A 10,455-nucleotide genomic window follows, 5' to 3' on the forward strand; every position below is an offset into this window, starting at 1 on the left:
TTGGGCCTGGAAAGCATTATGCTAAGTGAAATAAGCCAGTCAGAGAAAGACAAGTACCATATGGTTTCACTTATATGTGAATCTAATGAAAAAAATAAACTAACAAATAAAATAGAAACAGATTCGTAGATTCAGAGAACAGATTGACAGCTGTCAGAGGGAATGGGGGTTGAGAGGCTGGGTGAAAAAGATGAGGAGATTAAGCAAACAAACAAACAAACAAAAAAACCCTAGACACAGACAACAGTCTGGTGATTACCAGAGGGTAAGGGGTTTATGGGGAGGTAGACGAAGGTAAAGAGGGGATAAATGGTGATGGAAGGAGACTTGACTTGGGGGGTGGTGAACACACAATACAATATACAGATAATGTATTATAGAATTGTACACCTGAAACCTATATAATTTTATTAACCAATGTACCCCAATAAATTAAATAAAAATTTAATTAAAACCCTTAGCAATTCTATGAGAACAAGATTAAAGTCATTTCAGCCTTTTTTATGAAGATGGCACCAAAAGAAAAGAAGGAAGTCCCTGCTCCTCTCAAAGCTGAAGCCAAGGCAAAGGCTTTGAAGGCAAAGAAAGCAGTATTAAAAGGTGTCCACAGACACACAAAAAAGAAGATCCACTTGTCACCCATTTCCCAGAGGCCTAAAACACTGCCTCTCCAAAGGCAGCCTAAATATCCTTGGAAGAGCACCTCCAGGAGAAACAAGCCTGACCACTCTATCATCAAGTTCTGCCTGATTATGCATCAGCCATGAAGAAGAGAGAAGACAACAATACACTTGTGTTCACCGTGGATGTCAAGGCCAACAAGCACCAGATCAAACAGGCAGTAAGGAAGCTCTATGACATTGATGTGGCCAAGGTCAACACCCTGATCAGGCCTGATGGGGAGAAGGAGGCATATGTTCGATTGGCTCCAGATGATGCTTTGGATGTTGCCAACAAAATTGGGATCATCTAAATTGAATCCATCTGGCTAATTCTAAATATAAAAATGTTGTACTAAAAAAAGATTAAAGTCATTTCAAAAAGTATTTCTTCTTTTGGGAAGAGCCCTGAATTTCCTTCCACCTCTTCACTTTTCCATTACCTCCATCACCAGCCACAGGGAGGAAAAAAAAAGTCCAAAGGGTTAATAAGACATTGAAGATTACCCAGCACCAGCCCCACACCCAAGAATCTTAGAAAACTACAGCAAATCTACTGGCCTCTAGGGCATTTAGACCAGTTGTATCAGTCCTGATCATAGGTCATGAGCTATGGAAATCAACTCATCCTGATTTAAGCAGAGAAGGCATTTATCGATAGCTCTTTGGGCAGTTGGGGGAATTGCAGGGAAGTTTGGAAGACCTGTCTTTGAATAGTATGGCTATAAAGTGGTCCCAAGAAGGCATTGAGCCTGTCATGAGCAGCTGAGCTGTGGACCTGTTGTCATGGGAAATTTTCTGCTGTGCCTGTGTCCGTGCATCTGACTCTGGATTCCAAGTCTAGGGTGGGTGTGTCTCACTGACTGAGCCTTGGTCACGTCGCTGCATCCTTGTCATAGACTTCAAGGGAAGCTGGGGAAGTGAGTGGCATTTTCTGTTTCTATAAAAGGAGGGGGAAGAAGTTCAGACAATGGGCAGCCAAAAATCATGACGAATGCCTACTTCAATCAAATTAAAGTTCTTAGAATCCCAGAACACACCCATTGTTTTGGTACCAGCTGAAGACACTGGCAGAGGCCTTATTCTATCTGAGGAAAAAAGGGAACTATGAAAACATGGAAGAGAAAATCTCGTTGATGTCAGCCTTGTCTAAATGCCTCTCAGTCTATATGTCAGTTTTATTTATTAATTTGAGAGAGAGAGAAATAAAGAGAAAGAATAAATTTGTTGTTCCACTTATTTATGCATTCACTGGTTGATTCTTGCATGTGACCTCACCAGGATTGAACCAGCAGACTTGGTGTTGTATCAGGAAGATGCTCTAATCAACTGAGCCACAGTTTTCTATAGTTTTTGACCTGTGAACTTTACAGTGTTGGGAAAAGACTTTCATCAGAAGGTTAATTATGGCTTAAGTTTACCATATCATATCTGGAAATAGAAACCTTCCCTGCTTCTTGAAAATTTTAGAAATTTTTAATGGTTCTCTGAGATTACTGGAGGCTTCTTTTTTTTCCCATTCTTATATTTAGAACCCCTTAATTTCTTCCCCAGTGTCCTTGCCAAACCAAGGTACACCCACAATTCCTCTGGTGAGACACCCACAATTCCTCTGGTGAGAAGTCACTGCAATAGTGTGCTATCTCTGGGAAAAAGCCCTGATTTAAAGAATTTGCCAATTTCTTTGGTGTAAATACTCCTGCTGTGGAAGATTTCAAGCGACAAAAGTTGTGCCTGAAACCCCTGAAAATTTAACTGTTAGCCTTTCTGAGCACCCCCACTCTCCCTGCCCCAGAGCTATGGCCTCTTGCCTGGAATTTCTTCGGCCTGTAATACCTTCCTCCTAAAGCACTTTTCTCACTTATTTAATCAGAGAATCACTCATAGTGGAATTATAAACTAAAGATGCTGTTGAGTATATGTTCCATGATGGCAGAGGTCTTTGGTCACGACTGCATTCTCAGCGCCTAGCACAGTACCTGGCACATAGAGGGTTTTCAGTACAGCTACATTTGTGGTGGTGTTTCTGAGGCTCTTTCCTGGGGCTGGTGAGGATAATCACCTCTGCCATGTGCTGGTCCACAGAACACTCCCTTTGTCTTGGGTAGTAAAGCTGTGGTAATGGTGGCAGAGACTCTCCTTAGACACTGTCTATCTTCATGGGTGGGTGATCCTTCATGGAAGCTGTTGACTTACTGGACCAATATCTAGCCCAGGCCTGGACTCTGTCTACCACTGTCCTTTCTAGTTCACCTGCAGCTTGTTTCATCCTCCTGTGCCTTCCTTGAAAATCTCCCTTCAAAAGTTTCCTGGGTATGTTCCCTCAGGTCACACCCCATGCCTGTATTCTCTTGTATAATAATTGAGCCACCTCAAAAATCACTGGTAATGCTAGAAGCATTCTATACTCATCATCCCAGACCTTCTCTCTCAAATCCAGCCACAGTTGCATGACTGCCTGGTGTTAATGGTCACAGTCTGTAAAGTGTCATACTCCAGTGAAACTTATTGTTGATTCCTCATCTGACCTTTTAAGAGGGCACTTCTCAAGAGCTTCCTGGAACTGCCCTTCTGGTTGGGGGTGGTGGGGTGTAGATTATTTTAGTCTGTTCTCTGAAATATCATCTCCTTTTCTTTATTGAGTTCTTTGGATTCCAGTCACCCTTTCTGGTCTAGTAATAACCAAAGTAAGCAAGCAAGCAAGCAAGCAAACAAACAAACAAAAAGGGTTTCTAAGACCTTCTTTGACAGCAGCTAGGTTCCTTCCTAGGAGCGGCTACCTCCTTTCACCTTTCACATTGGACTAACCTGGCCTCCACAATCAAAACCTGTCTCTTCAGGAGCTCCTTCTCTCTACATGGCAGTGGTGGTAAGGCCTGGTACTGGCCAATCTGAATGGACACTGTCTGCAAACAGCCCAGGTGTGTCTCTGGCTGAATCCCAGGCTTTCCCTGCTGACCACTGCCCTCCAACATCAGCCTGACTCCTTTACTTATATTTTTCTCTCTTTAACTGCTCTCTTTCTGACTTTAAGATCAATATTTTGTTAAAGAAAAAAATTACTCACGGCTCTTGTGAAAACACAGTGAGGCAGACTTTATTGAGGACCATTGTGATAGGAGTAGAGACCACTGCAGCAGGGTTTTGCAGTAGGGGAGAGACTAGGCTCAACTCAGAATACAACAAGGACAAGTGGAAATTTATAACCAAAAAGCAGGGTTGGGGGAGGGTCAGTGGGTGGAAAATAACGGAAACATCAGGGATAAGTGGGGAATTCTGGTTAAACCTTCCTAATAGGATTCTTGCTGAAGGCAGCACACAGGGGATGGTGGAGGCGGAAGAACCTGATCAGATATCAAGGGTGATTGGATTTCGAGGGTGGGGCATTCTGGCTAAAATGACTTAGCAGGATTCTTGCTGAAACTAAACAAATACAGAGGTGGACATGGAAGCCCAGAAGTCAAGGTCTCTTTGAGAAGAGAGTTCAGAAGAGTTTGACTAGAGTTTGGTGAAGGAAAAAACAACTTTGTTAGTTTCTAAACCAACTCTGCTCCTCTTTGATTCTCAGAGTGTACATTCCTGGCACAGGCTTTTTACTGTTCCTTTCTAACCTGTGGCTTACTAATATGTTCATTAATGCCCCCAAAGGTGGGGTACCTTATAGGTGGGCCACCTATAAAGCAAAGTTTCTTTTTCCTATATTTCTTCATTGATGAAAAACCACCACCCCCTTTGGCTGAACTTCCAAATATGTGTCTCTGACCAATGCCATGGCCAGGGTTAAGTAGCAAATCTAGAGAGGATTTGATCCACATGGTGGGGTTTGGGGGTGATTCTAGGAGCCTGTAGATGATTCATAGGAAAACAAGAGGTTAATTCCACCTCAGTTCACTCCTTGGCCCTAAAATTGGATTCAGTTCAACAAAGCATAAGAGGGAGAGAGTTTGAGGCAGTTGACTTAAAGCTAGAACTGCATAGCCAATATATTCAAACCCAGTAGTTCTGAAGTGGTTCTAAGACCAACAGCATCAGCATTGCCTGGAAACTTGTTAAAAATGCAGATTCAGAGGCCTTAACCCAGATTCAGTGAACCTGGGAGTGGGAGCCCAGGAAACTATTATAAAGAACTCACTAGGTGATTCTTATGAATGTTAGAGTTTGAGAACCGCAGCTCTTGCACAGGTGGAGTTTAGCTTCCTTTACAGGAAGTTTTGTGTAAAACTTACCTTCCTTTGGGTTCCTGACTGAGAAATATCATAGGAGTAACAGGAAAATTTCCCAACCACTAATTCCTAAAGAATGTGTTCGCTGAAGCTCTGCATGTTTTAAGTGATGGACAGCTTCAGCTAATCCCCGTGTTGGGCACACCTGCTTACATTTGTAAGTTGCAAAATCCCTCACAGCCTGTGTATGCTGAGGTTGCAAAGGCCTGGGTTTGCTGAGGCCCTGTGACACCCATCTCCTTAGGCTGCTGTGTCTCAAAGCAGTTAAGGACCCAGAAGTCCTGTGTTTACTGACGTACTGACACCTCCTATTCCAGCCACACCCAAAACATCCTTTTCTTGGGATATATCTTAAATCTCCTGAGCCCTATCTTTGTGCTTGTTTCTTAAGCTTTCCTGTTTTGTGGACCATGTATGGAGTTTTGGGTAGGGAGGAAACAAATTAATCCCCTTCTTCTGAATTCAGAACCAACTGAGAAGTAGGATTAGGTCACTGCTGGAGGTCAATATATCAACTTCATTGCTGATAAAGTTGAATGGGAAAATGTAGCTAGGGAAGACAAACAATCCAATTAAAAAATGGGCAAAGGACCTGATAGACACTTCTCCAAGGAGGACATACAGAGAGCCAGACACATATGAAAGGATGCTCAGTATCACTAGCCCTCAGAGAGATGTACATTCAAACCACAATGAGATGCCACTTCACACCAGTGAGAATGGCCATCATAAACAAATCAACAAACAACAAGTGCTGATGAGGTTGTGGAGAAAAGAGAACCCCAGTACACTGTTGGTGGGAATGCAGACTGTTGAGCCACTGTGGAAAACATTATGGAATTTCCTCAAAAAAACTAAAAATGAAACTGTCTTTTGACCCAGCAATTCCACTGCTGGGATTATTCCTTAAGAATCCTGAAACACCAATTCAAAAGAACCTATGCACCCCAATGTTCATAGCAGCACTATTTACAATTGCCGAATGCTGAAAACAGCTTAAGTGCCCATTAGTGAGTGGATCAAAAAACTGTTGTACATTTGCACAATGGAATACTACACAGCAGAGAGAAAGAAAGAGCTCCTACCCTTCACCACAGCATGGATGGACCTGGAGAGCATTACACTAAGTGAAATAAGCCAAGTGGTAAAAGACAAATATCATAGGATCTCACCTATAAGTGGAACCTAATCAACAAAACAAATAAGTGAGCAAAATAGAGCCAGGGACATGGACAAAAAAGAACAAACAGTACTCAGTGGGGTGGGGGGAGGAAGACAATGGGCAGGAGGTGGGGGAAGGACCATGTCAAGGAACATGTATAAAGGACCCAAGGACAAAGACAGCGGTGTGGGGGAGGATTGAATGTAGGAGGTAGGGGGTCGGTAGCGCAGAGGAAAGTAATGGGGGACAAAATGAGGACAACTATAATTGAACAACAATAAAAAAATTTTTAAATGCAGCTGGGAATCTGCAGCCGTCATTGGGCTTCCCCACATCTTTCCCCTGAATGGAACCTCCTCACCCCAGCTGCCAGGCCTCCTGGTTCACTGGGAACATTGCTAGACTTAGCTGTGCTGTCACAAGAACTAGTGCAGTCTTTCTTGAACCTTCCCAATCAGCTCATTTATTTGGTCTTTGGAGAAGAGTGGTAAGTTGTGGCAAGATGGCCAGGAGAGGGGCTCCAGTACTGTTTTTTCCTGGGGTTGATGTGAGGATGGAGAAATAAGGTTTTCCCTGACTGTGGGAACAGTATTTGAGGTCATTAGTGTTAACAGGAGACACCTGGTTCTTCCTGCTCACTTACTGAAGAATCACAGATCAGCAAGTCTATTAGTGTGCAAGCAGGGTTTATTGGTGATATGTTCTCATGGAAGTGAATGGGCCTTGCTGTTGTGAGGGTGGCAAGAGCATGGGCAGCCCAAAAAGCATGGTGGCCAGAGGCCTGATGGCTGTAGGCCAGGTGGCCAGAGGTTGGGAGGCCAGAGAGAGCCAGATTCTTTGTTCTGAGGACTGACATAGTTGGCAGGATGGGGGTAAAGAAGTTGCACATTGATTGACAGGCAAAGGTGGTGGCCGCTTTCCTAGGGAGGAGATGTGACTACCCAAGCTTAGGTATGTGTGGGAGTCTGTTAGCCTGAATCCTTAGCTTGCTCCACACTCCATTTGTTCATCTTGTTGTAAAAGGGATACGTGACAGGAGGCAGTTAATTAAAGTTGGGGCAGTTACCCAAGGTTATTTATAGGCTTTTTCTGTAAGCATTAGGGACTCCCTCTTAAAACAGATAGTGACCAGAGGCAGGCAATTAACCAAAGTTGTTTTATGGGCTTCTTCCTTTGGGTACTGTGGACCCTTTCCCACCTTTCAGGCCTTTGGATGAATACATAGAGGCTTTCTTTCCCAGGTAGTGGAAACGATATGCAGAATTTCCAGGACTGCCCTCCTCCCGTGTTAGCATGGTGTTTCTTGTGATTTTGGAACACCTGGCAATATTATTGGACCAGGCTCAGGACTGCTGAATTAGTGGGTGAGATATGTCTCCCTCCTCCTTCCTGCCTTGGTTTACTATCCATCCTACCTAACTGCTAAAAGGCGTTTCCTGACAACCAGGATACTAGACGCTGGCCAGCAATAGCAGTGCAGTCTCAGAGTTCTTCCTATGCTGTCTCCTGCCTCATTAGCACCAATGAAACAGTCTAGAATGGAAGAGAGGAAGGTCAGGACTGAGTCTGGAGGAAGGCTCACACCTAAATGTGGTTTCAAGGATGAAGCCCCAGCTAAAGAAATGGAGAGGAGAGGCCAAAGAGAGGACAAGAAAGACCAGGAGAAGACCATGTGGTGCCACAGAGGCCAGTGGAAGAGCAATTTAAGGGGAGAATGATCAGCAGGGTAAAAGCTTCCTGAGGTAACAGAAAAACAAATAAAAACTGCTCCTTAGATTTAGCCACTTGGAAACTGATGGTGACCTTAATGAAGCATGGGAAGGGGAACCAAGTTTTGGGGTAGTCACAGGAGGGTGTCTGGGGGAGGGTTTTTTAAGGGGGACAAAGCTTGTTTGAAAACTGATGGGGAAGGACAGCTGCATGCACTTGTAGAGGTTATGGTGGGGGCAAGCAGCCTGTACCCTACTCTCTCGGCCAGAGGCCTTGGTGCAGGGCCCTGTCTGTCTGCCCCACCTTTTACTAACTTGAACTTCCCTTAGATCTAGGCAAAAGGGACCCACGTGCTGAGTCCTACACTTTGGAAATCTGTTCCTGGCATGCTGCACTTCATGAGGTGAGAAGTCCTTAGGGCCAAGGGGATATGAGCAGAGCTTGGAGGTGCAGAATGGGGTGATCACCTGCATGAGCAGGAGGCCCTGTGGTGTGGCATGGAGCCAGGCAAGAAGGGAGGATAGCATGGGCTGCGGACCATGGCTGGGCCCTCCATCGGTGACCACTCTGGCAGAGAAGCCCAAAGGATCTGAGAATTCTGAATGTGAATCCAGACTTCCAGGTTGTTTTCCAGGTAGGAGGATGGGACATATCTGTCCATTGGCTTGACTGTTAACTTTTAGGTATTTAGACATGTATTTTGTAGGTCTCTCTTTGTACTCTCACCCAGGCAAGCATAAGAGACTGGCTTGAATTGGATTATCTGCCTTCCACAGGACATCTGGCGCTTTGATAGGCAACCCGTAGAGACACAGTCCCTCAACCCGAAGAAGAACTGTCCTAGTCAGAGCAGAGCAAGTGCTGTGGCAGGTTTAGTGGTGCAACAGTCTTTGGTGCCCCTCACATCATGCCAGTGGAGTGGCTGTCCCATCTGCCTTTGCCAGCTGCTCCTGTGCTGGCCATTCTGATGTCATTGAGGTATGCCATTAAGGAAAGCAACCCCACCCCTCCCTATCAGGCACTGGGGCAGTCAGCAGCCCTCCCTGCCCCCCGGCCCCCACCTATAGTGGAAGAAGTGATATTTACACTGGCCGTAAATAGTTCTGTCTTCTGTCTTCACACATGCCATTGTAGGATACAAATTTTAAATGGGGAGGCTGTGATGCAATCTAGAAGAAGCTTCATTAGTGATGCAAACATCCAGAAGGATTCTTTGGTTAGGAAGAGTGATAAATCTAGAGAGGAGAGACACTGGCGGGAAGCCGCTCTAGGACCGAGTTGAGGCAGAGAAGACCAAGGGCAAGTCCAGTTCCTGTAGGTCATGCATTCCAGGGGGCCCTCTACCCTTCATTTGTCTTCCTCTACTCTCTTCTCCCTTTCCTCACCCTTCCCTCAGGCTCCCACTCTCTATTCTTTTCTGTGTTCTCATTTTCATTAAGGTATATTAAAGCTTAGATAGGGACAGGCAATGGCTAGTTTTTGTTAAATAGAACTTTTTGAAATGAGGGAAAACCAAAACTATTTTCCCCTTCAAATAACTTGTATTTCTTTCATGCCAACCAAATCGTGGGGATTTCTGCCAGGATCTCTTTCACCAAGGCTGTTTGTTTTGATTTCCACTTGTGAGTAGGGACTAATTCCTTCATTAAACCAATATTTACTGAGCTTGTATCATAAGCAAGTACCACCCCAGGTGCTGGAGAAATTGGAGTGAACTGAAATGACAAAAACTCTGCCCTTGAACCCTTTACACTCTACTGGGGAAACCAAGAATTAAACAAGACAAACAACAATAGTAATGTGTGTGTGTTGTGTTTGGTGGTGAGAAGTGCAAGGAAGAAAATAAAGAGGGGTACAACATAAAGTAGGGTGATCAGGGAAGTACTCACCGAATAGGTGACTGTTAAATTAAGACCTGTAGGAGGTGAAGAAGAGGCCCAAACTATCTGAAGTAGGAACATTCTTGGCATAAAGAGAAAATACAAAAGCCAGAGGCAGGAGCATGCCTGGCAAGTTTAGGGATCAACAAGCAGGCCAGTGTGATTGAATCAAGGACAGGATGAGCACACAAAGGAGTAGAATAAGGTGAGGTCAGAAAGGTGTGGGGGGCGGGGATCACAGACGGGGAGGGCCTTTAGAAGCACTTTGGTTCCTAAGAAGATGGGAACCACTGTATGGTTTAAGCCTGGGAGTGACATGACCTGATTTTGCTGTGTTGAGAATAAGCTGTGAAGGACAGGGTGATGCCAGTTAGGAGGCTACTGAGATAATGAAAGGAAAAGAAAAAAGTACCACAGACCACGATAGTAATAATAGAAATGGTGAGGAGTGGTGAGATTCTGGATATGTTTTGAAAATAGAGTAAAAAAAATTGCTAATGGTTTGGTTGTGGAATATGGGAAAGAAAGCAGTCAAATAGAACAACAAGGTTTTGAGTTGTTTTTTTTTTACTTTATTTGTATTGTTGACACTGTTACAGATGTCCCCATTTCCCCCCTTTGTCCACCTATACCCAGCCCCTAGCCCCCCCCACCCCTCCCAGCCAGCATCATACTATTATGTGCCCATGTGTTATGCATATATGTTCATTGGCTAATCCCTTCACTTTCTTTCATCTAGTTTCCCCTCCCTTACATCAAGGATTTTTTACTTCAAAACTAGGGAACTAGGAAAAGGGAGATTCTATGAACTGAGAGGGAAA

At 44.4% G+C, this 10,455-nt stretch overlaps 1 pseudogene; it reads left to right on the top strand.

Moving 5' to 3' along the window:
• The first annotated feature begins 503 nt into the window (after positions 1 to 503).
• Positions 504 to 973, top strand: LOC123811900 (annotated as a pseudogene).
• Positions 974 to 10,455: the final 9,482 nt, after the last annotated feature.

This window comes from Phyllostomus hastatus, unplaced genomic scaffold (genome assembly GCF_019186645.2).
Source record: "Phyllostomus hastatus isolate PE091 unplaced genomic scaffold, TTU_PhHast_1.1 phas_scaffold_78, whole genome shotgun sequence".
Taxonomy (NCBI): domain Eukaryota; kingdom Metazoa; phylum Chordata; class Mammalia; order Chiroptera; family Phyllostomidae; genus Phyllostomus; species Phyllostomus hastatus.